This window comes from Bos javanicus, chromosome 13 (genome assembly GCF_032452875.1).
Source record: "Bos javanicus breed banteng chromosome 13, ARS-OSU_banteng_1.0, whole genome shotgun sequence".
Taxonomy (NCBI): domain Eukaryota; kingdom Metazoa; phylum Chordata; class Mammalia; order Artiodactyla; family Bovidae; genus Bos; species Bos javanicus.
The window spans coordinates 67,562,266-67,588,670 of record NC_083880.1 but is presented as its reverse complement, the minus strand read 5'-3'; the positions used below and the strand labels follow the sequence as shown (position 1 = coordinate 67,588,670).

The window sequence follows — 26,405 nt, the reverse complement described above, 5'->3', positions numbered from 1 at the left end:
CTGAGGACAGTGCCTCCCAACGGCCAAGAAAGGGGGTCAGGGCACACTTCTCTGACTTTGCTCTGTCAGCCCCCAACTGGCTCGCCCCTCTGGGTTCCCTGGAGCTGGGGCTCCAGGACAGCTCCCTCTTGACTGCTGGTTTTCAGGTGACCTAGTTTCCCCCAATAGACCCACACCTCCTCCCACCCCCGTCTAAGAAAACCCTGCTTGGTCTAATTAAAGAATTGCCATCAGTGCTGCTAACACAGCAGCCAGGCAGCCCCCAAGGCAGGGCACTGGCCTGGGTGCTGGGGCAGCCCGCAGAAGTACTGGCTCCTATGAGCTGTGGAATGGCCCCCTTGTGAGATCCAGTGTATCTGCCCATATTTCCAGAGATAGCGCTGGTTGGTGATCGGGACACAGCCCAAACTGCCAGGACGTGGGAGAAGTAATGGCCTCAACTCTTTCTCTAAGAGTAGGGGAGTTTTTATTTAACTTTTGACTGCAATTTCCAGCATGCAGGATTTTAGTTCCCCCACCAGGGATAGAACCTGGGTCCCCAACAGTGGAAGCATGGAGCCCTAACCACTGGACCGCCAGGGAATTCCAGCAATCCTCAACTCTTAAAGGGGATCCTCAAGAAGGAGCTCATTTGAAGGAAAACCAGCTCCATGGAGACATATTGAGCCCAGAGTGTTGCAGGAGCAGCCAGATGGACCATCTTGCAGAGAACTGGGCACATGGGGACGCAAGGCAACCAAATGTCTGCGCTGAAGAGGCGGGTAGGGGAAGGGGTCCGCAGAGGCCAGGCTGGGTTAGGTCATCCAAGAAGTGTGTGCACTTTAAGAAGAGAAATCAGAAGTAAGGGGGAAATAAGGTAGGGCACTTAATTATTCCAACCAATAGCTGTGTGAGGTCTGGGTGGATGAGCCAAAACAGCCCTGGTGTGGGCAGCCCCAGGTCTTCAGGGCAAGGCCCTTCACTCTCAGTGAGCCCAGACAGACAACTAGAATGAGCCTCGATTCAGCCTCCGGTTGCCGTCTGACAAAGCTGAACTTGATACCTGTTGGTAAACGGCAATGTAGAGAAGCAAGGGCTGCGCTCCGGAGAGCTGAGCCTTGAGGGCAAATGCGAGGAAGCCTGTGGGGGGATTGGGGACCAGGTGGGGGTGCACCTCACTTCCCTCCTCCAAAGTGAAAAGAAGGCTACTACAGGAATGCTGTTTGGGGGATGATACGTCTCTGAAAAAACAAGAAGAGGAAGAAAGACATGGGCCCATCGAAAGGCTCGGTTTGGTAGTGGTTTCTGTAGTTCCCCCAGTATCACTCCATGCTGGGCCCTGATTAGCCACAGCCCATGAGCGATGGTTTAAGCTCAGCCAGAGTGATTGGCCAGGGGTAGGGACATGACCTAAGCTGGACCAATCAGAAGCTCTCTCTTCTCACCGCCCAAGAAGTGGAAGTGTGAACCCCCATTGCCGCTGTAAATCATCTTGCTCCCAGCCATGCAGGAAGCCGGCCTTTGGACAAAGCCAATACTTGGGAGTCAGAGGAGAGAAACAGGGTCCTTTAGTTTAGGGACCTCTGGACTTTATCCCTGTTATTATTTAAGCCAATTGAATTGAATTTTGATATTTGTGGCCAAAAGCACCCTAACAGTTATTAATGCTACTTTTAGGGATACACGAATGGGAGCCCCAGGAGGCGATGTTGCCTGAAGCAGGACAGTGGTCTCTTGCTGGGCTGTATCACCAGACACCTCCACTTCCCCTAAAAGGGCCGTTTATAGTCTTCTGACCCAAGCTGAGGACTGGCCTTGAAGAAGGGCTGGGGAAGGTCAACACCAGGTTCCCACAGCAGTCCACCCCAAGGTGGGACCCAGGCCTTGCGACGCCTCCAGCCGAGGGTAGCGGCTGCCTGACACAAATTTGGACTCGAGCCTAGAGCCTTGAGAAAAACAACACGAAGGAAGGTGAATTCAAATTGAAGAGACTTTAAAACATGAGTCAGACGGTGTCTCAAAGTTCACGCTGTTAGAAGAAAACATTAAGGTTTTTTTTTCTTTCTTTCTTGTTCTTCAGCTATTCTTCTCCACACAATATTGGCAGCACCCTGGAGGAAGGCCGTGAGTGCTTGCGCCTCATGCTTCCTGTAGCACTGAGCACGAGGGAAAAAGGGAAACAAAACACTGCACCGGCTTTCCCTCCTCGGAGCTCACTTGGGACCCACTTTCGCTCCTAAAGGATACACACCCCCGCCCTCCCACAACACACTGCTTTGAATAATAGCATCATTTCCTCTTTCCTGCCCACCCCCACCCCACCCCACCCCCCAATATAAAAATGCTGTACGTGTGAGCAAAGAGACTTCTGGGGCCCTTGGTGCTCCAAATATCTGAATTAGAAATTATTAGCCTTGTCCTCCCCACCAACCCCATTCTCATGGGATTCTGCAGACTGTTTTACTCCTGCTGTCATGAACCTTCTAGATTGCGGGCACAGTCTCCTAGACAGACATTCCAATTTAAAAACCTGTTGTAGGACTCAGGTCTTCAAGGGTCTGTTCCTTAACTCTGCCTCTCCCAGCCGTACTCCTTCATTCAGAGCTGAGTGGTGATCCTGGGCTTGGCCTTCATTTGTCACCGTACTCTGAAGCCCATTTACTACAACCCGATTTGGCAAGACCTTGGAGGAAGAGTGGTTGGATGGCATTACCAACTCAATGGACATGAGTTTGAGTAAACTCCAGGAGTTGATGATGGACAGGGAGGCCTGGAGTGCTGCAGTCCATGGAGTCGCAAAGAGTCGGACATGACTGAGCGACTGAACTGAACTGGAGGAGAAGGATGGAGGAGAGGGCAAGATGGCAGAACTTGAAAACCACAAGTTCAACAAGAACAGAGTGCTGGATCAACTAAAGCACCTTGAGCTTTCAGGAAGAGAATCGTGTCCAGCATTGAGATAATAGCCCAGATGACCTCTATCTGAACTGGCTGGACCACACTGGGAATATAGGAGCAGGCCTTAATAAAAGCCATGAATGAAAGGATTAGCGTTGTTCTCTAGAGGGCAGAGTTGTGATCATAGGCAAAGTGAAGAAGGATCACCCTGGAACTTCCCTAAAAGTCTAGTGGTTAAGACTCCATGCTTCTACTGCAGGAGGTACAGGTTCAATCCCTGGCTGGGGAACTAGAGATCCCATATGGGGAGTGACACAGCAAAAAAAAAAGAAGAAGGAAGAAGTAGGATCAGCCTGGAATGAGGAAAAACTGTCTCAACACCAGCAATTCAACAAAGTCCAGCCATGGTGTGATGCTGGGGTCCCTGCCACCGAGAACTCCAGTGGCCACTCGTGAGGCTGCTGAGAGAAAGTCCATATTGGGCTGGAGGGGGGACTGTGGGATCCAGTGAGCCCCAGTCCCAGCCTGGCAGAGAGATCATCTCTATTAGGAGGAAGACTCTATCATGTATATTTGCTGCCCACGAGCCTAGCTGGAAGAACCATTCCAAATAGATATTGATCGGTGATATTTTAGATTCTTTCTACCTGTGTAGGTGAGACAGCTGTCTCAGACTCAGCTCCAAGAAAACTTCAAAGGAAGCCACAGCTCAAATGGGCAAAGGAAAACCTGTGAACACACCCATCTTCCATGCCGAGCTTCTCCCCATGAATCTGAACCCACAGAGAGGCCCACATACGTATGGGTAAGAATGCCAGTGTGGGGGAGGCTGCAGGGGACAGAACAAAGGTGCCAAAGATGGGGCACATGCAAAGCTGACATGATGTCTACGAACACATTAGTCAGTCACAGTCACGGTGCTAAACCAGCCAGTCTTCTAAAGAAGCTTATGTAATAGCTAAGCACAGGGAAATGGGAGTCAAATTACACATACTGCTCCTCCAGGCTTGGGGGAGTGTGGTCCACCCCCTCCCTTGCAGAGAGATAAAAACTCCCTTTGCAGCTAGAAGGATCATTTTCCAAAGGAGGCCACCTGTGGCCACAGAATGCCCTCCTGGGTTACACATTTATTGAACAGCGGAGGGCTATTCACACTGGTTAAGCCTTGAGGAGCCTCTGCCACCTCTGCCTCCCTCTCTCAGCATGACATCCTTGGCCAAGCTTTCCTCTGTTGTGCCAGCTCTTAGGTTGGTGGTGGCTTCTTGGAGCACTTTGAGGGCAGAGGGTATGAGGCCACGTGTGATGACAGGAGGAATGAATGTGGTGATAGATTAGTAATGTCTGCCACAGATAAAGGAGTGGCTGTGTGGGTACTGAGCAGGCAGCTCTGTTTTACAGAGTGAGTGCCTACTTGGATTTCAACACTTGCCTTCATCCCATTGTTCAAAATCCTCTAGTCTTAAATACAAACATCTAGAGTGTTATCAGATTAAGTAGAAGGGCTCCTCAATATCAGTATATCATTCAACCAAGAACAAAAAATCACAATGGCCTCAAAGGTAGACAAGAGTCAAGATGAGCTTAGGTTCTAATAAGAATTTCTCCAATACCTTGTGCTAGGGGGTAAAATGAAGACCTGTCCTCGATGACTCCATCCCTTAAGTTGAATGGATCCTACTTCTAGGAAGCAGTATGCTGAGCCAACTCAAGCTAAGAATGGCAGCCCCTTTGGAACTGCTACCTCTCCCAATCCTATCCCAAAGATGAGCATCCCATCCTGTAACTGGATGGGGTCCACTCTTGAAGAGGGAGGGGCAGGGAGCACCATCAGCCAGGGATCACTCCTTCATCCTAAGCATCTTGGGCTTCACACCATTACCACCATGAAGGAGGAAGAAGGCTGTTGTCTGCTTCCTAACAAGGTCCCTTTCTCCTCTTCAGAAACCTCAAAGATATCCCTAGCAAGCTGTCGCCTTCCCTTTAGTCAATTAGAAAACAGCTGGGATAGGAATTTTAAAAGTTTTTCATATTGTTTGCTCATGGAGGTTTGGAGAATAATTCCAAGGAAACAAGGACAATGAAAAACAGAGAGTTGGACTCAAAGGAGAAAGTCCTACCCTGGAGGAAGAAACAATGAGAAGGAAAAGAGAGCCATGCAGACAATGGACACCAATTAACTGCACAGTAAGGCCTGTCCGATTCTATTGTCTAGGTACCTAAAAGAACAAGGAAGGACTTCCCCTGTGGCCCAGTGGTTAAGAATCTGCCTTCCAGTGCAGGGCACATGAGTTTGATCCCTGGTCAGGGAACTAAGATCCCACATGCCACAGGGCAACTAAGCCTACAGGCCACAGCCAGTGAGCCCATGTGCTCTAGAGCCCTTGAGCCGCAACTGGAGAAAGTCTATGTACCACAACAAAGACCCAGCCTGGCCAAAAAGAATCACAACTGCTTTTAAACAACTTCCTCATGAAATGTAAGAAGATTTCAGGAAATCCAGGGTGTTGATGATTAAGGAGATAAGAGGACATTTCAACTAATAAACCAGATAGATCAACTGGTAGTAAAACAAATACTTGCTGAAATCAGTATAGAATTTAAAAAATGTGCTTAATGTAACTAAACATAAGCATCACAGAATGTATAAAATATGTAGATGAAATGAACCCAGAGATAAATAATGCAGGGTTATAATGGCAGCTTCTGTGCACAACATATTTTTCCATGGGTCCAATTCGTTATATGTAACATCTCTTGGAGTCACTGCACCAACTCTGTAATGTAGGTCTTGTTCTCATTTCAAAGGGGAAAAAACTGAGACTCAGGTTAAGGAACCTGTAAGGAGTGCTATTTCAGTTGTTTATGGCTGGTATCTCTTCTGATTGATCAATCATATGCTATGATGGTTAAGTATTTTTTTTTTATCATCTCTCCTGCTTGAAAATAAAAGAGAAAATGTCAGACAGGAAAGATGGCCCACAAAAGCACGACTAAGAGCAAGAAAAGGAGTCCTTGCAGGAAAATAAATGAAATCTACGCAGAGTAAAGATAATTGATTACAGTCATAACTTCCCTTACTGTTGGAGCTGTCATCACCTTTGGAGGCTTAGGCAGGAAATATATGTATCTCATCCTGAATTTCATAAAATCTGCCTTCCAAACCCTGTGAGCTCAGCCCCCTATGACTAGTGTTCCCTTTCTTGGTGAGTACTTTCTCATTTTCACTTCACCCAACAGCTCCCAAACCAGATTCATAACAGCAACTGTCCTCTCTCCTCTGCTCTCTGTGAGTGAAACTGTCAGTAGAATAAATCAGGAAGTTTCCAGACACTCTGCATTTTGGTAAATGAAGTTTCTGTCCAGCATACAGGCTTTGAAGTCTCTCCGTATGGGATTTGTGACCTTCCAGGTCACCATGCAGAGAGAAGCAAGCTGTAGTTGACTGCCTTTACATTACTTTCATTCCTCCCCTCTTTGATCTCCAGCCAAAGTCCCTTCACTTTGATTCCCTCCTCTTGGCTCCTCTTGGGTGTGCAGAACTCCAAGCATATCTCTGCTTCCCCCTCTGACCAGCTTTATTTCTGTTTAAAATTCTCCATAAGCCATAGATTCAATCCCATGAAAGTGATATTACTCCCACAATTGAATGTATCTCCTCGTGTTGAAATCTCAGGTTCACTTTGTTAGCGACTGGGGTCTACTCTACACTCAGAGCCCTAATATTATTTCAACCCTCTCATCATGTTCTCCAGCAAATTACCAAACTCTCTCTATATATTTTGTGCTTAACTGTCATCAACAAGTAACCAATCTCAAGATTTTCTTCTAGTAATTTTCTCCTCTAATTCAATTCCACTTTTAATTTAAAGCTGCTTTCATTTAGCCAGTCAACAAACATTTATTGCCATCAACTATGTGCTAGTCAGAAAAGCAAGGGGTCCTAATGTTCCCTTAGTAAACAAAATTATTGATCAGAAAAGTTCTGCTCTAGTAAAAGCAGAGTAACTCTTATAGGATACATCCCCTCACATTTAACTATTGTGAACTCTATGCACCACACACACACTACCTATTGGAAGGCACTAGATAGTCAGTCCACGGGGTTGCAAAGAGTCAGACACGACTTAGCGACTGAACAACAGCAAGATTTATTCAGCCACAAGCAGATAGAAACTGAAAGGCAGTCAACACTTGATAGAAATTTGCACTAGGCAAATTCTGTGTTTTTGTAGCTTTTTACCCAAGAGCAGTCCCCACTCAGCGTTGTACATGGTGGCTACAACTTGGATGAAAACCTTTGCTCTTATCGTTTGAGGAATTAAAGGACAGAGTTCAGGTGACTACAGTTGGAAAGTGAGGAGAAAGCATCCCAGAAAAGAGTTCACAGATGGTAGCCCCAAATGCTGAGTATAAATTCTGTCCAAATCTCTCTGAATGATGCATGTGCAGGGCAGGTTCCAAGCCGCCCAACTAGGGCTATAAGAACTGAAGAAAGATTTCAGCTGCTGCCTACCCAGGGGAAATTGAATTTAAAGTTTGTCTGGTCAAGTCAGCTGACTGATTTTTTTTAAGTCATCACTAGGACTTCCTTGGTGGCCCCATGGGTAAGACTCTTCGCTCCCATAGCAGGAGGCTCAGGTTCCATCCCTGGCCGGGGAACTAGACCCCACAGCATGTCACAACAAAGATCCTGAGAACTGCAACTAAGACCCAGTTCAGCCAAAAAAATAAAATAAATGAATAGTCATTACTGTTCTGAGAAATATAATAGAACCTCGAGTCTCTTAAGTCTGACTCATAATATTCAAGATGTAACCTAAAATTCCTAGAAAAAATTTTTTCAGCAAACAGGAAATGGACTTCCCTGGTGGTCCAGGATTAAGGCTTTGTGCTTCCACTGTAGGGAGTGCAGGTTTGATCCCTGGTCAAGGAACTAAGATCCCACATGCCCTTGTGCAGTCAGATTAAAAAAAAAGCACACAGGAAAATATGACTCAAACTCAAGAGGAAAGGCGATCAATAGAGATCTACTTCAGGATGATCCTTTATTTCCTTTAAGGGTATAAAGGAAAATATGCTAGTAATAAATGAGCAAATATGAAATAGGAGCTGGAAAACAGAAAGCACAAAAAGAGATGCAAAGCTATTAATCAGATCAGCTAAATCCACACCAACACCTTCCTCTGCATCCATGTGAGTCATGCTTTTCATCAGGGCCAGTTACATAGTTCTAATATCAACTTCAATGACTTTTTTTTTTCTGGAGCACCTTCCCAGCGCCAGGTCTTGGGCAAGCTTTGGAGAGCAAAAATATAACATAACATCCTAAACCCTTAAAAAAAAAAAAAAAAACCCTGATCCTGAAGAGCAGATATTTTCATCTGACGACATCTGTATAGACTACTCGTCACTTCTCATGGCCTCCTCTTTCAGGCCTTAAATTGGAAGAAGAGATTGAAGTCCTGCCATGGGCTCTTTCCAGCCTCCAGATCACTCCATCAGGAACCATTTGCCCATATAAAGCACACAGGAGTGAAGCACAGACTGTCAGGTTTAATACACCTCTACGTTCTCCTTCCATCACAAAAGCATCCTTCCCTACTGATTAGACAGATCAGGTCTATAAAAAACTCTGGGTGTGGACGTCAAAGAGGGGCCATGGGGAGGCACTTGTCATTATAACATCTCTTTATACAGGTCCACTAATTTGTGTTTTGCTTTTTCAAAACCTGTTAGGAAAGAGGGTCTCAAACGTGGCTACATGTTGGAATCACCTGGAAATGTTGGGAAATTATACTAAGATCCAGAGCAAGACTACTATATATCCACCAGAATGGCCTTTTTTTAAAAAGACAGAAAATACCAGTCATTGGCAAGAATTCTTATAAACTGATCGGAAATATAAATTGGTACAGCCACTTAAAAAACTGCTCAAGCAGTATCTTCTACAGTTGAACATATGATGGCCTATACGCCAGCAATTTCATTTGTAGGAATATACTCAACAGAAATTTCTGTATACATTCACCAAAACACATTTATAAGAATGTTAACAGCACTATTTGTATAATAATCTCAAAGTACAAACTATTCAAAATGTCCACCAACTTGAGTCTGGAAAAAAAACTTATGGTGTACTCACAGTGGAAGATAGTCCAGAAGCCCGGATGAGTAATACACAATTACACACCACAATCTGGATTTCTCACACTGTTAACCAAAATAAGCCAAACACAAAAATGCATACTATATGATTCCATTTATGTAAAGTTCAACAGGCAAAAAGAATCTATGTTATTATCAATCAAAGTCACGGTTTTGGGGTAGGAGTGACTGGGAAGGCACATAAGAAAGGCTTTTAGAGCAATGGTAATATTCTGGTTGGTTTGTTTTGGCCACACCATGCAGCATGTGGGATCTTAGTTCCCCGACCAGGGATCAAACCCATGCCCCCTGCAATGGAACCTCAGGGTTTTAACCACTGAACCGGCAGGGAACTACTAATATAGGGAAGTCCTACATTGTATGAGTTACCTGGGCATGTTCAATCTGTGAAAATTCATTCACTTAGAATATGTGCGTGAGTGAAATGAAAGTCGCTCAGTCATGTCCAACTCTTTGCAACCCCATGGACTATACAGTCCATAGAATTCTCCAGCCCAGAATACTGAGTGGGTAGCTGTGCCCTTCTCCAAGGGATCTTCCCAACCCAGGGATCGAACCCAGGTCTCCCACATTGCAGGCAGATTCTTTACCAGCTGAGCCACAAGGAAAGCCCTAGGATATGTGCACTTTCCTGTATTGGCTTTACCTTAACAAAATATTACAATTTAAAAAATACAGGGTCCCATCTCAAGAGATTCTAATTTACTTGCAGCCCGGCTTTGAAAAAAATTTTTCTCCAAACTTTAAACTTTTAATTTTGCATTGGGATAGAGCAGATGAACAATGCTGTGGTAGCTTCAGGTGAACATCGAAAAGACTCAGCCATACACACACATCAGCCTTGAAATTTTTAAAAAGCTCCCCAGGTGTGTCTAATGTGCATCCAAGAACCACTGTGTTAGAACCTGGCAACCCTCTTCACTGTTTATTTCTTGGAGCAGAAAGTGCTGCTGGTTCTCCAGAAAGTTTAAAGCAGTGTGGTTTCTGTAGAAGACTAGTAGCTCCAGAGGAGGTTAATAGATATTACATGGAAAAAGAGTTCTGTGGTGAAATAAACAATTTTTAAAATTTTAATGATTAACTTTCATTGAACACTTACTACATTCCTAGAACTAGGCTAAATGCTTTATCTACATTACCTCATTTAAGACCACAACAAGTCTGTGAGAAAGGTACTATTAATCCTCATTTTAAAGAAGAGTTAAACTAAAGTTCAGTGTGGTTAAGTAATTACCCAAGATCACACAGCCAGTAGAATTAATGCTTTTGAACTGTGGTGTTGGAGAGGACTCTTGAGAGTCCCTTGGACTGCAAGGAGATCCAACCAGTCCATCCTAAAGGAGATCAGTCCTGGGTGTTCATTCAAAGGGCTGATGTTGAAGCTGAAACTCCAATACTTTGGCCACCTGATGTGAAGGGCTGACTCATTGGAAAAGACCCCGATGCTGGGAAAGATTGAGGGCAGGAGGAGAAGGGGATGACAGAGGATGAGATGGCTGGATGGCATCACCGACTCAATGGACATGAGTTTGGGTAGACTCTGGGAGTTGGTGATGGACGGGGAGGCCTGGCGTGCTGCGGTTCGTGGGGTCGCAAAGAGTCGGACACGACTGACTGACTGAACTGAACTGAACTGGATACAGCCAGTACGAGACAGCCGTGTGCCCGCGTGCATGATTAGTCGCTTCAGTTGTGCCCAACTCTTTGTGACCCCATAGACTGTAGCCCGCCAGGCATCTCTGTCCACGGGATTCTCCAGACAAGAATACTGGAGTGGGTTGCCATTTCTTCCTCCAGAGGATCTTCCCGACCCAGGGATTGAACTCGAATCTCTTATGTCTGCTGCACTGACAGGCGGGTTCTTTACCACTAGTCTTCTGGGAAGCCCGTACAAGGCAGGATTAGGATTTAAATTCACGTTGGCCTTGACACTGAAGCCCATGCACTGAATCACTGCCCTGATTTGCCTCTCCAGGCAGCACTTGTCCGCAGGACTTAATGGAGCTTTCACTTGGCTAATGTGAGCTGTGGGTTGCCAAGACAGGAATGTCGGAGGCAGCATTTCCCCAAATGATCTCCTTGCCTCCATCTCTTACCTTCCAACCCACAAGCTACACCACTGGTAGAGTTTTCATTCTGCACTGAAGTCTGATCCTGTATTTCCCTTATAGGGAAGCTTTTTTTTTTTTTTTGGCCACACCACATTGCATGCAGGTTCTTCCCTTACCGGGGATCAAACCCACACCCCTTGCAGTGGAAGCAGGGAGTCTTAACCACTGGACTGCCAGGAAATTCCTGTAGGGAAGCATTTAACACTTCTGCACTGCCTAAAGAGTCAAGTCTAAATTTCTTAGCCTCACAGTCCAGACCATCCAGTATCTGGCCTTGACATGCTTAGTTTTATCTCTGGCCATCCTAACCTCCATCCCCACCCTCAGTCCACTAAACACTCAATTTTCTGGCTATACTTAATAGGTCTGATGGATTCACATCCCTGCAATGGTACCCACCATTAGCTGAAACTCCACTATGTGTCAGATACTCCTCATAAATTAACTCCCACAGGGAGCCTTTAAAAACAGGTCTGGAGACCTCCCTGGTGGTCTAGTGGCTAAGATTCTCTGTGCTCCCGATGCGGAGGCCCCGGGTTCAATCCCTGGTCAGAGAACTAGGTCCCACATGCTGCAACCAGGAGTTTAAGTGCCACAGCTAAATATCCTGTGTGCTGAAATGAAGTTTGAAGACCCCACGTGCTGCAACTAAGACCTGGCACAGCCAAATAAATTTTTTTTTCATGTCAAAAAATAAAGATAAAAACAGGTCTCATTATCCCCAGCAGATAGATTAGGAAAAGGGAGGTTCATCTTGCCATGCCCAAAGTCATACCTAGTGAGTAGCGAAACTAAGATTTGAACACAGATTTAGATTTCTCTTCTAAGAAGCTATGGAGTTTTCACTCCTCCACATTCACCACCTGTCCTTCATTCATACTGTTCTGTGCGGTGTTGATACCCTTCTTTCTCTCCACCTGGCAAGCTCGTCCTGTTCTTTAAGAGCTAGCCCAAGTGCTGTAATGATAGTTTTTATCATCTCTTAAATGCTTTTCAGGCACCGTGCTCAGCACTTGACTTGCCTTGTCTCATTTACACAATATTGTCTCCATGCTCCTTTTATTCCCTCTGAATTGCTCTTTGGCAAATGGGTTTCTCTCTCCTCTAGTTCCAAAGAGTCTGACCGCATCTCTACTGTGGCTCTCAACTGTGTGTGCGTGCTAAGTCGCTTCAGTCATGTCCAACTCTTTGCAACCCCATGGACCACTGGCTGTAATTGTTAATTTCATATCTGCATCTTCCACTGGACTAGATGCTCTCAAAAGACAAGAAATATGTTATTCACCTTTCCATCCCACCCTAGGGCAGGGGTCTCCAACCCCCAGGCCCATGGACCAATAGCAGTCTGTGGCCTGTTAGGAACCAGGCCACATAGCAGGAGGTAAGCGGTGGGTGAAAGAGGGCAGCTTCTTCATCTGTATTTATGGCCACTCCCCATCGTTTGCATTATAGTCTGGATCTCAGGAAAACAAGCTTAGGGCTCCCACTGATTCTGCGTTATGGTGAGCTGTAAAATTATTTCATTGTATATCACATTATATAATCACAATAATAGAAATAAAGTGCACAATAATGTAATGTGCCAAAACCATCCCCCCACCCCCCACCCTCCAGCCCATGGAAAAACTGTCTTCCACAGAACTCGTCTCTGGTGCCAAAAAGGTCAGGGACTGCACCCTAGAGTCACCCAGCATGCAATAGACATTCAATAAATAGGAGCGTGTAGACAGAAGGGTGGGAGATGAAGAGACTAAAATTCACGGACATTATTCCATCAGTTGTATCATTGGGAGTGGTCCTCTGGCTTGGAACCACAGCTCTAGCATCAAACCAGACTAAATAGACCTGGCTGCTGGGGAAAGATAGGGGCCAGACCCAAGATGTGCCTTACCTGGCCCCTGCCTTGCCATCCATAAAAGGGTGACCTAGGACTACCTCTGCTCCACAGTCTCTTTTCAACTCTGCACACTGTACAGTTGGCTTTATAGATTCCGGCTTAGAAGTTTTGCTGTAAAATGATGGTGAGCTCCATTCCACAGCACTGTTTCAGATATTCTCAACTGCTCCTTGCCATGCCCTATGCTGTTCTTAAGATCTCCTAGTGGATGAAGAGCTATCCGTGACAGGTGGCCCAAAGAAAATGTATAGCTAAGGCGTGGCTCCCCACAGGTAGGAAGATCATGTGGTCATAACTCTTTCTAAATGGATCTATTCTTTTTGAGTAGGAGGCCCTTTTATAGGACAGAGACATCTTTGATGCTCACTCATTCATTCAACACCCATTCTGTGCATGCAGTCTACAACGGGTGCATTCAAAGCACACCTCCTTGTAACCCCTGGGGTAACTGCCAACTCATGCCACCCACATCCAACCCCACTGGGCTCCAAGGCTGTGGATTTTTAAAGCCAGGCTTCTGTACCTTTGTTCTCACTCTTTCTGGACTAACATACACACTTTCCCAGGTAACAGTGAGCAATAATCAGCACCAGCTGCAAACTCAGCTGGGTTTCTGCACAGCCTCCCTCAAACATTAGTAAACATGGAAACCACCAAAAAGTCAATTTCAAAATTACTTTATCCCTTCCTAGCTGCCTACCTCTGCTGCTGCCACCAGGAGGGCTAAGATACATGGTTTTTCTGCTTTACCAAGTCATTTTCTTTTGAGGATGTCAAGTATCGCCCCTCCCACTGGGGCACAATGTATGCTGTATTTTACACATTCATTTGTAATATTCATGAAGTCTGTCAAAGAGAACTTCACTTATGCATTTCTCTAGCACAGCTGGAACCACACCTCTGTTCTCATTTGTCCATGTGTCTGCTTCCTTCAGGAGATGGGGAGGAACTTGTTTAAGTTCATTTTTTATCTCTAATTTCAAGCATCAGGCCAGGTAAAATGCAGTTCTTGAATATTTAACAATATGTAGCCACAGTCTAAATGATCATAAAATCTAAAGTACTGTGGAACTTGACTCAGAAACACTCTATTTTATTCCTATCTGACTGGAAAAAAATTGAATGTACTCAATACTCAATGTTAGAGAAACGCCTGGGGGAAAGAAGCATTCACACACACGGTCTAGGGAATAAAAACTGGTTTGCAGGACTTCCCTGTGGTCCAGTGGTTAAGACTGAGCTTTCAGAGTGGGGAATGGGGGCGGGCGGGGGGATTCAATCCCTGATCAGGGAACAAAGGTCCCACATGCCCTCTGGCTCGTCCAAAAGAAAAAAGACAAAACTGGTTTGGCCTCTTGGGAGGACAATTTGACAATGTCATAGTTCAAACTGCAGGGAATTTTCCTTACAGGTAAAATCACCCAAGTGTACGAAGATACACACTGTATAAGCAAGGATGTCATAGCATCATAATGTGTAGCAGGGGGGAAAAAAAAACGGAAATAATCTTCACCACCAGCCAGGGACTAGAAAACAAATTATGGTAAATTTTTATCATGGGAATATTGTGTAGCTTTTAGGACTGAGGCATACCTACACGTGTCGACATGTGCTGAGATAAATTAGCTGAAAAGGGAAGTTTCGGGAAAGGGTTGTATAGATGTGTTAACAACAAAAGAGGATAGGATATACATAAATGCATGTGGATTTGTACATGCCTAAGAAATTTATGGAAAGACATAAAACATTCAGCGATTTCTTCCAGGAAAAAAGAAATGTGTGGATGATCATTGGGAAAATTTCCCTTTCCATTTTCCACATTTCTGTACTGCTTGAATTTTAATAATGAGTTTCTCTTTATTTTTATAATTAAAAAGCATAAAGTAAGCAACAAGAAAACAAAAGCTTGATTTCCTATGTTAAAAAAAAAAAGAAGAAAATAAATGAAATTCTGGAGAAACTCTTCCCTGTTTTTTTATTTTAATTTGGCTGCATCAGGTCTTAGCTACACATGCAGGATCTTTATTTTCAGCATTTGGGATCTAGTTCCCTGACCAGGGATTGAACCCAGGCTCCCTGCATCAGGTGGAGAAGGAAATGGCAACCCAGCATTCTTGCCTGGGAAATGCCATGGACAGAAGAGCCTGGCGGGCTACAGTCTATGGGGTCGCAAGAGTCGGGCATGGCTGAGCAACTAAACCACCACCCTGCATTGGGAGCACGGAGTCCTAGCCACTGGACCACCAAGGAAATCCCCTTCTCTGTTTCTTTGTAAGATAGTAAGCAATGCCTCTAAAGAGTTTGCTCTCTGCCCAGTTCATGGGGGAGAAGGTGATGGCTACAGAGTTCCAGAAAGGAAGCTGGGGACAGAGAAAGTCACCAAGGAAGAGCCAAGCGCCCTGAAGAAAGTAAGTGTGAGAATATGTGCCTTTTTCTTGCTCTTGGATGACAGGAAATAAAGCCTGCTCTGATTGAGACTCTAAAATGTTCTGGGAGCTAAGAAATTCTGAGAACTCACCAGGTTGGCATGGACACGGGGCCTGCAATCAGCGCCAAGAAGCAAAGGCTAGGACTGCCTCGGTAAGTAATAGACATAAGTAACCAGGGTGAACAAAACGACAGACCGAGCACCAGGGACGTAAGTGACACAGGGCTCCGCTCACCTGTCCCTTCTGAACAGACTCCCAGAGGCTGACTGCATGGATACTAAGGTAATAATTATTGTTAGTATGTATCCAGTACACCCCATGTGCCAAACACAGGTTAAATAATCATATCATCTCATACTATTATTATTCCTATTTTACACATGGGGAAACTGAGGCTCAGCAAAGTTAGCAAATAACTTCTCAAGGACACATTAAGTGGGAGAGGGAAGGATCCAACCCAGGTCTGACTCCAGAGCTAGCCAAAGTCACTGCCAGCCTTTCCTCCATCTGAGGAAGAACTGGAGAAAGGCACTCCTTCAGGGCAGGGACAGCTTATGAAGTGCAACTGCATTTTTGCCCAGAGTCAGAGAGCATCATGATTCAGTGCAAGGACTTAGAAGCAAGACAGCCTGGATTCAAATCCTAACTCCACCACTGACTGGCTGTGTGACCTGGGGCAAATCATGGAACCTCTCTGTGCCTCACTTTCCTCAGCAGTAAAATCAGGGTCATAGTAAGGCCACCTCTTAAGAGTTGCTAGGAGGACTAAAAGTTAAACAGTGCTTGGCTCATAAGATAAGAACTAGATGTTAACCATTATTATTAATATTAAGAAAAAGGGACTTTCCAGGTGGTATAATGGATAAGAATTCACCTGACAATTCAGGGGAAACAGGTTCATTCCCTGGTCCAGGAAGATTCCACATACTGTGCGGCAACTAAGCCTGTGCACCAGAACTACTGAAGCCCACGCTCTAGAGCCCACGATCCACAAGAAAAGCCACCGCAATGAGAAGCCCGTGCACTGCAATGAAGAGTAGCCTCCACTCGCCACAATTAGAGAAAGCCCAAGAGCAGCAATGAAGACTCAGTGCAACCAAAAAAGAAATAAATAAGGGAAAAAAGAAAAAAGGTGCCCTTCCTCCCAGGCAGATGCAACCCCGCAGGGTTACAAAGCTTGGCAAGTGGAGCAGGCTAGCTTTTGGCCCCTCTATCAGCCGGGTGCCATCAGGCAGTCCACAGCTCTACAACCCTACACTCGGCCTCCTGAGCAGTGAACTTCCACATGCTGCCAGCTCTTCCTCTTGGCTTCCTTCCCCTCTGCCAACCTGGCTGTGAATCTGGCTGGCACACTTTTGAAAAATACAGACTCCCAGGGCCCCACCATGGCGGGTTCTGACACAGGTAGGCTGGTCTAGGGCCCAGGGATCTGTGTGTTTAACAAGCCCCAGGTGACCAGGGGACCCAAGACACTGTGTCCCCCCGACACATGTTTCTGGAAGCACCAGAAGCCCCTCGCACCTGTTCTAGGTGTTTCCATGGCTCCTTGGGAGCAAGCAGCCTTTCCTTCATGCTTGGTCCCAGGTCTGAGCACACAGAGAAGGGGCACAGTAAGTCTGTTCTCCTGCAAGCCAGCCCACAGAGCAGATGGCTGTGCGAGCAGGCATGACAGGCCGAATTTGCTGGAGTGGGTGACACCGGGGACCCCTCAGCTATAGACCCTTGCTCCCCAAAGTGCAGTTCACAGACCAGCAGCACATGACTCCTTCTGAAACGTTATTCTAAATGCAGATGTCCAGGCCCCAGACCTAAGGAATCAGATTCTGCCTCTTACAGAAACCTGCAAGCAAATCTGAGGCATATGCTTGAGACCCCTTCCCCCATCAGAATGAGTTCTAATCCACGTGCAGCTCTAACCTGTCCAAAAACCCTTTGGGGCCAGTCTCTTCCTTCAGACTCCCAGGGAGGCCCAGAAAAACAGCGTGGTCCTTTTAATGGCCCTGATGTAGCAGCCAACCTAGGGCTCATGGTGAACCTTCCTTTTGATGAATTATTTATTTCAAAGTCCATGTGAAAATAAACCTTCCCAATAAATTGAAAAAAAAAAGACAATTCTGGCCTCTGTAATTCTGGGGCATAAAACATTCCCGTCTTTTGTACAGAGTTGTGACCCCTACTTCCCTAGCCAAAGCCATCCAAAGACATCAAATGCCCAAAGAAAACAAGCCGTGTCTTCCTGTTGGCCAAGCTTCAAGTTATCAGGCAGATTTCACACTGGAGCTTGACCTCATTAATCCAAGGCCTATCACATTGCTGTAAATGTCAGTGGAAAAACAGCCATTCAGTGGTTTCCTTCATTCCACCAGAAAGGGAAAAAAACAGGAAGCTGACAGCAGCTGCACCCCAGCTTGGCAAATCCCAGGGGCCCCTCTGAGAGGGTGTTCCTTGTGAGTACCTACCTTCCCCTGCCCCAGCCTGCTTGTCCAGATAAAGGGCGGACCTGTGTCTATGTGAGCAAAGTGCAGCCATGATCATAGAACAATTCAGATAATTCGGGCCCCCAAGTGCCTCCTTGGCGGACGGACGGGAAGGAAAATAGCTTTGGTCTGAATTTCTTTGGCCTGAATGACCAACGTTCATCGCTCAAGTTCATCTGCATCTCTCTCCTGTTCATTCAAAATGTCCCACAAGCCAAACCTCCTGGACTCCAAGAGACATGAGGCCTTCCAAGTCCTCATTCATCCCTTTAATGCTTACTGTCTCCTGTGTGCCCGCTGTCATGCTGGGCAATTGGGGACACAGGGCTGACTGAATCAGACACAGTCACTGACCTGAGGGGCCTCATGGCCAGTAGAAGCCTTCTCAAATCTGGCACTGTTGACATTTGGAGTTGGACAACTCCTTGTTGAGGGGGACTGCCCTGGGCACTGCAGGGTATCTCGCTACATCCCTGGCCTCAACCTGCTAGATGCCAGTAGATCCCTGCCCCTTCTGCACTTTCCCACTTGTGACAACCAAAAATGCCTCCAGACATTGCCAAATGTCCCCTGGAGAGCCAAGCTGCCCCCAGGCCGAGAACCACTGACCTCGTGGGAGAGATAGAGTAAAAGAATAATGACCACAAATAGCCATACAATCACAGTTATGTTAAGCACCATGGAGGAAAATTTTATGGACGTTACATCAATATATCTATGATGTGGAAGTCAATTTTATGTTGGGTTACAAATCTTTATCACAACCCTGAATTATACACACACACACATACATGCATGTATGATCTGTATTTCTGGATGAAGAAACTGAAGTGCAAAGAAGTGAAAAAATTGGCCGAGGCCCAAAAACCAGTGAAAGGCAAAAGCAGGATTTGAACCTTGGCCTTGAACTTTGCCTCCTGTGGAAAAGAAAATTCGAGCCTTTGTTTTGATGTCTTCTGTAAACAGGCAGGGTGTATGGTCACGTGATGCTCTAACCCCCATCCTAAAAGACTCATTCCTTCCTGGGGTCACCGTGGAGCTCAGTCACCACCTGCTGCATCAATCAAGCTGCAAACTGCCTGCGTCAAGGCACATCTGTGGGACACTAGCGGGCCAGGAAGGTCGCCTTGAATTCTGAGACATCCAAGAATAGCTCCCCATCACCAAGCGCCTGCACTCAGGAACTTCCCAAAAGTCAAGGCCAGGAGAGACTAGGGTAGTCGCCAGATACCTGGAGCACACCCCACTGTGACCCATCACTAAGGTGCCTGCAGTCTAGCATCCAGGGGTGCATGGTGAAAGAAGCCAGACATTCTGCAGGCAGCATTACCAAGAGCATGCATGAGGTGGTACACATAAGCACAAAGCAACTTCAGAGACCTCTAGACATGAGTTCTCACCATTTATAAGCCCTTTAGCAAATCACCTCACTCTCTATGCCTCAATTTTCCCTTCTGCACAGTGGGGATAAATGATCTACTTCAGTAAGTCTATATGAGGATTCGATGGCAATACAAGCAAAGACCTTGGACAGTGACCAACATCCGGAAAAGCACTTAGTCCCCTCTTATGGTCAATAAGGGAGCGAGATGGTGGCGCTTCCTCCACCCACACCCCCTTCCTCCAAATGAGAAACGTCCCAGGGTGAGAGACACGGGTGCACAAGTAGCAAAAACATCTCAGGAAGAAGGAGGGAACGTCTGTGCTTTCCGGGTAGAAGGAAGAGGAAAGGACAGTTAACGTATCCGCAAACGTGCACAGGCCAGCCATTCCTCCCTTGCAGCAGTAAATTCTAGACTGGATTCAGATGGCTCCATAAGCTGTAGGAGGCCTGCTTTGGGTGAACAAGCATTTAATCATTCGGGACCCCTTAGCAGAACGGCCTCTTGTTCCCTGACCTCGCCTCCATCATGCCCTACAGTGATGGCTTTCCAGCTGTTAACTCTGACCACTGCTCTCTAAGACACCAAACACTTTTTAAGCTTCTATGTCTTTGCATACGCTGTTTTCTCAGCTCAGGCTGCTCACTCCCCTCCACCCCACCTTATTAGCTGCTACCTGGAAAACTGTGTCTGAAGGGCTCACATGTGCCCCAACAGCAAAATTTGCCCACCTGCTATTGATCACTGCAGACTAATAATAACAGCAGCCAGGGTTTCCCTGGTGGCTCAGTGGTAAAGGGTCTGCCTGCCAATGCGGAGGACACGGGTTAAATCCCCAGGCCAGAAAGATCCCACATGCCATAGGGCAACAAAGCCCATGTACCATAAGTACTGAGTCTGCGCTCTAAAGGCCGGGATCCGCAAACGCTGAGCCCAAGTGCTGCAACTACTGAAGCCCTTGTGACCTAGAACCCGTGCTCTACAACAAGAGGAGCCACTGAAATGAGAGGTTCGTGCACTGCAACTAGAGTAGCCCCCAGAGGAAAAAAGTCCACAAAGCAACGAGGACCCAGCACAGCCAAATAAGTAAATAATAAAAAAATAGCAGCCAACATGTGCAAGCAGTGATTAATATCTAGAAGGCTCTGAACTGAGGTTTTTTACCCACATGGTTCCCTCTTTTCCTCACATCACCACTCAGAGGTAACACATCTGTCCATCACCAGCTGGCTGTGAGGTGGCAGACTCAGGAATGAAACCTGGGTTCGTTAGCTGAGGCCACCTGTTCATCCCTCCCTCTACTCTTCACTTCTCTTCTTGCCAGTGAAGCTGTGTTCTCACTATCACTTTTTTTGCCCGTAGATCGAGAAGCCTGAGAGCTGCTTTATTCATCTTGAAATCCCTCTCTAAGCACAATGGCTAAAAGGGAGTACACATCTGTTGAATGAATCAACAGACCCTGCAAAATGGCAGCCATAGGAGAAAGGCGAAATGACTTCCTAGAGACAGGCTGATGCTGGGCTTGGATTCCCAGAAATCAACCCCCTCCCACCCCCAGGCTTGAGGGGCTTTCCCTGTCCTGTTAGCTAGAGGCAGAGAGTTCTGACTTCCCCTGGACTGAGAGGGGGTGGCGAGGGGACCTATGAGACGACAGTGCAAAGGAGGAAATGGTGGTGGTGGTGATGATAATCATTTCCTGCATTCCTGCCCCTACCTGGTGCTGCACTAAGCACTTTCTATGCATCAAGGGCTCAGAGAATCCTCACAAACCCACAGAGGAGGCATTACTACCACTCCCACTTTACAGATGAGAAAACCAGGAGTCAGAGAGAGTAAATAATTTACCCAGGTCACAGAGCTTCTAGGTAGAGAGCTGTAATTTGAACTAGACCTATCTGACTCCCTTGCTCTTCCAACTTTGTGGCCTTCTGTAGGAGACAGGCTTGTCCTAGCCCTCCTGAAATTCCACTGTCTCGGGACTTTCCTGGTGGTCTGCTGCTGCTGCTAAGTCGTATTAGTCATGTCCGACTCTGTGCGACCCCACAGACGGCAGCCCACCAGGTTCCCCCATCCCTGGGATTCTCCAGGCAAGAATACTGGAGTGGGTTGCCATTTCCTTCTCCAATGCATGAAAGTGAAAAGTCAAAGTGAAGTCGCTCAGTCCATCCATGGGATTTTCCAGGCAAGAGTACTGGAGTGGGGTGCCATTGCCTTCTCCTTCCTAGTGGTCTAGTGGTTAAGAATCTGGCTGCCAATGCAGGGGACACGGGTTCGATCCCGGCATCTGGGACAATTCCACATCCTGCGGGGCAATGAAGCCTGTGTGCCACAACTACTGAAGCCCCCACGCCTAGAGCCTATGCTCTGCAACAAGAGAAGCCACCACAATAAGAAGCCCATGCACCACAATGAAGAGTAGCTCCCACTCGCCACAACTAGAGAAAGCCTGCACGTAGCAACGAACAGCCAGCACAACCAAAAAAATAAAATCTCAATGTCTAGGATGAACTCAGGATTAAAAAAAAAGACCATCCCAGCCTCTGTTGGAAGAATACCACTTGGGACGCACTCTATACTGAGAGCTTCATGTCCCAGGCGCAGGTGGCATGGGAGTAGGAGTCATTAGATTGGCAGAAGGGTCAAACTTGGCTGAGGTTCCTGAAAGTCCAGACACCACCCAGGAATCCAGGTACTGCCTTCCGTGACCCACAAAAAGTCCAGGCTGGCCGCAGACTCCATTGATTAGAGAATGCTGACTCTGGGTATGGAGTGGGGTTTGAGAAGAACCTGGGGCCCCAGTTTCCAAAGAGAACAAAGATGCTCTGCAGAAGGTTACTGCCTTGGGGGAAAACCCACTTTCCTGCGTCAGCATCATCTTAGCCCTATGGCTCCAGCTCCCGAACTTAACAGGTGGATTAGAATTTAACCTCCGCTCCTGTGTCAGTTACCAAAGAGAACAAAGTCTGTGCGTGCACTGGACCTTGCCTGCCATGTCTCTCCAAGCCAGGGAAGATTCAGAGAGCACAGGGATTCGGGGAGCCCCAACCCAGAGCCTGGCAGATGGGTGGCACAGTGGGAGGAGACCAAAAGATGGGGGAGGAAGGATCAAGTGGTCTTCCTGAAGAAGACATTTCAGAGGCTGGGATGAGCTGGGACCAGGAGAGGGGTCAGGAAGGTTCTAGGGAGAGGGACACCGCTGGACAGACTCCGGTTCACAGGAAAGCACGAAGTTGAAGGTCCAAAATGGCCTGGTTGACATCTTGCCTCCGACATCCTGGTGACACGTGGGAGATGAGGGGCTGGGGAGGGGAGTTGTGTGGGAAGGCCCGGGAGCAGGCTGGGAGCTCAAAGGACTCACCAGCGCCCACCAGCCGCCTGCAAGCTGCCTCTTGATGACAAAGCTGAGGGAGGAAGATGTGGAAACTCCCCCAGTGCCTGCAGAACCACCCACCAGGGCTCCACTTCTGCTCCTGCCTAAAAGGAGACACGCCCCATTCCAAAGCTTTCTGAAAGGCCTGGGTATTAACTTCGGAGCAACCGGCTGCCAGGACCTCACACGGTCCTGCCCCCATCCTCCCACGGCCTGATTAGCCCCATCTCCTAGAGGCAACTGAGGCTCCCGGAGGCCAAGTGCCTTGCCCTCGGGAAGAAAGCGAGTCACTGGCTAAGCTAAGATGCTTATGACCAGCCTCTGAGGAGGCCTCCCACACAGAGGGTTTTTCTCCGGTGCTTCGCCAGCCACAGGAAATGGCAGGGCCCTCAGGGAAGTACCCGCGCCGGCCCAGGAGGCTAACGGCAGGCGCCTTCCCGGGAGAGCCCGGCGGGCAAGGGCGCCTGGTACCCCGGGGCCCCGGGCCCTCCACAGAGGGCGATTCAGAGGTGGCACCTGGTGCGCAGGGCCGCCGAGAGCGGGTGGGCGCTTCTGACAGCGAGAACAGCGGCCCATTATGTGGGATTCAATCACATGCGCGCGCAAGCAGCTCGGCTTTCGGTTCTGAGAAGCTCTTAAGGAGCCGCGTCTCTCTCTCCCTGGGTTTCTGAGATGCCCGGGAGCTCCGAGTCTGGGGCTTTCCGCACGGCCCTCCTGGGAGGGCCAGATTCAAAGCTCCAATTATCCGCGCGAGGCTGGGAACTGCATCATCAGCATCTCCCGCTAAGCCGGTCCGAACTGGAGGAGGTGGCGGGGGTGGGGAGTGGGGGTGGAGTCGGCCGGCTTCAGGGAAGGCAAATACCTCGCATCTCTAGCTGTCCACGCGGGACGGTCTGGGCAGCTCGGATGACCTTGGGGAGACCCCTCTGCGCGACCTCTCGGAGGAAGGCTGCACAGACTCAGTCCATCCTAGGCATTCGGGGGCGCTCCTGCGGCCGGAGTCGATGCGCGGGACTCAGGAGGAGAGGCGCGCTCCAGGCGCGGGGGACCCAGCCGCGGGCGCACGGCGGCCCTTCGGGGAGATAGGGAACAACCACGCTGGGGTCTCCCCCGGGGCCGCGGGGCGCTGTCAGCCGGATCCTGCGGGGGGCGGGTCTGCATGCGGGGGCGCCTGCCCTCGGGACCTTTCCCGCCCAGGCAGGGAGCGCTCCCGGCGCCCTGCCACCGCCTGCGGGGACCGAGTGCCGCCACGCGAGGGGGCGGCGCCCCCATGCCAGCCCCGAGGCTGGGAGCCCGGACTGTCTGCTGCCGGTTGGGGCTTCTTCTGCCCAGCATTGCGCCCCTTAGGCAGAAGGCGGCCCAAGAGCCCAGAATCCGCCAAGATGCCCCCTGCCCGCCCCAAGATCCGGCTACGGGGACACCAGCCAGCAACCTGCCAGTGCGCCCCGTACCCTGGCCTCGTCTCTGGCGCGCAAGACCCAGGAGAACGCCCCCATCCCAGCCCAACTCCCCAGCCCTGCTCGCCTGGTACCCGCCTTTCCAGTCTCCCTCCAGCCCCCCCAGTTATCTCCTGCCGCCGGCCCTTCGCCAAAGCTCCACACACACCCCCAGTCAGACCCTCAGAAGCTGGGTCCACCTCCCCGCCGCGATCCTCATCCCCTGCCTGGTCAAGCCGCAGAGCGCAGGGCAGCCGGCGATGCCGCCGGGGAACTCACCCGCTCTCCCGAGCCCTGCCCCGGGCGGCTCCCGGCCCTGGCTCGGTCCTTCCGTCCCCGAGCCGCAGCTGCCGGTGCGGCGACAGAAGCCAGCTCTGCACGGCCGCGGGCCTCCGCGCCGCCCCTCGGCTCCTCCCCCGAGGCGGGGCCTGAGCTCGCGGGAAGGGGGTGGGCATGCTCTCGACTAGACCTGGACGGCGCGGGAGCTCCCGGCGAGGGTCCCGTATCCCCCTCCACCACCACCTTTGAGCAGCTAGAAATTGAAGGCAGGTGAGACGCGACCAGGGTTCGGAAAAGAGTTTTCCTTACGGTCTTCCTCCCACCCTTCAACATCACCGCTTTGGAAAGGGGGAAGCCCAGGACGGTATTCTTGCTCCCATTTGATGGAAGGGCATCACGAAGCCCAGAGAGCTGCAGTAAACCACCCAAAGTCACACAGCATTAAAACCAGGGCCAGCGGTTCATGTCTCCTCCTACCTTGAAGCCTGAATCAGAAGGCTTCCTAGGACGTCAAGGAGCCCAGCCAGGGTTTGCCCTGGGGACAGGTCTGTGGGAGCCGGTCCCCTAGCTGAGGGGTAGGAGACGAGAGCCAGACTAGTGGGAACATGGGGGGCCGTGGCCTGCGACGTAGAATCGCATCATTTCCTCTTTCTGGGAGGGACCGAGGTGTAGAGGAGGAGGAAGGAAGTGGTTGTACCTCCACTGACGTCTGCCCCTGTTTGGGAGGTGCAGGATCTAGAAAGGGGCTGCCTTCCTGAGATCTAACGCTTAAAATAGAAAGTAAAACACAACCTGTGGCCCCTGTCATCTAACCCAATCCTTTTTCCTGGGCTGAAGGCCCCTGCACTCAGCACCATCTTTTCTCTATAGGACAATGGATTGAGAAGACCCTTCTCTCCACCCCACCCCCCAGGAAGAGGAGAGAAAGTTAACAAACAAAGGGGAAACAAATCCATCCCCAAACATTCTCTGGAATCCACACTCGCTGAACACTGGCTTTAGAACAATAGAGTTCTCTTCTGCACAAAGGGCCTTGTTTCCTGAGCTTTCCCAGTCTCCAGATTAGAGCCCGAGGCACCCCACGGCCAGCCAGAGGGGCGCAGAGAAGGCTTAGGTTTGAGGAGTTCGGGGATGATAGTTCAGTTCCTAGCAGTCTTGTTCAAAGAACTCCTTTACTCTTTACTCGGTACTATATAGCAACTTTCTTCAGAGGCTGACACTATAACCTGAGTTTAGTGATTTCCTGTTTGCTAAGAAAAACCCCATAACCTTTGCTGGGGAAGCAAAAACCCCTGGATTGGGTTTATTCTCTGACCCCAACCTCCCCGGTTTCTCTGAAAGCCAGCTCCCCAATTTGCCCCCTGGCTTCCTCTCAGTTCATTAATAATCCAGTTTTGAATGACACTGTTTCAAAGTAGAGCGATTAGAGAGCAGAACAGGTGGGGAAGACTTAAAGAGATGTTTAAAGTAACCCTAGGGGATCATTGTTCTCTGCAGAATGTTTCCATTGATTTATCCTGGAGAGCTGTAGCTGAGAGAGCAAGCGGGAGTCCATCTCTCCCAGGCTTGCATAGAACTTGGAGCCTGCCTTCCTAAAATGATGCCTTGAGTATGGGCCCAGATCCCCATGCTGTGCTGTTCGTTTACACCATTCACAACATTTTGATGTTGAAGATAAGTATACTCAGAATCGGGTGGAAGACTCATACTTCCTGATTTCAAAACTTAACCACAAGGCTACAATAATCAAGACTGCAGTACAGTATAAGGATAGATGGGGATCAATGGAATAAAACAGATTCCAGCTAAAACCCCTTACTTTTAGGACCAATTGCTTTTCAACGAGTGACAAGACAATTTAAAGAATCATCTTTTCAACTAATGATGCTGGATGACTGGATTTCCATATGCAAAAAAAAAAAAAAAATGAGGTTGGACCCCTACCTCACACCATATACAGAAATTAACTCAAAACAGATAAG

At 48.4% G+C, this 26,405-nt stretch overlaps 1 protein-coding gene across 2 annotated transcripts in view; it reads right to left on the bottom strand.

The window, feature by feature from the left end:
* PPP1R16B (protein phosphatase 1 regulatory subunit 16B) overlaps positions 1 to 25,052 on the bottom strand; it is a 107,887-nt gene extending 82,835 nt beyond the window's left edge. The window contains exon 1 of one of the 2 annotated variants that reach the window (XM_061437578.1): positions 24,901 to 25,052. The gene's annotated coding sequence lies outside the window, so the exon portion shown is untranslated. Of the gene's footprint in view, positions 1 to 24,423; positions 24,513 to 24,900 lie in introns of those variants that run through there. The other variant, XM_061437577.1, reaches the window with a different exon arrangement.
* Positions 25,053 to 26,405: the final 1,353 nt, after the last annotated feature.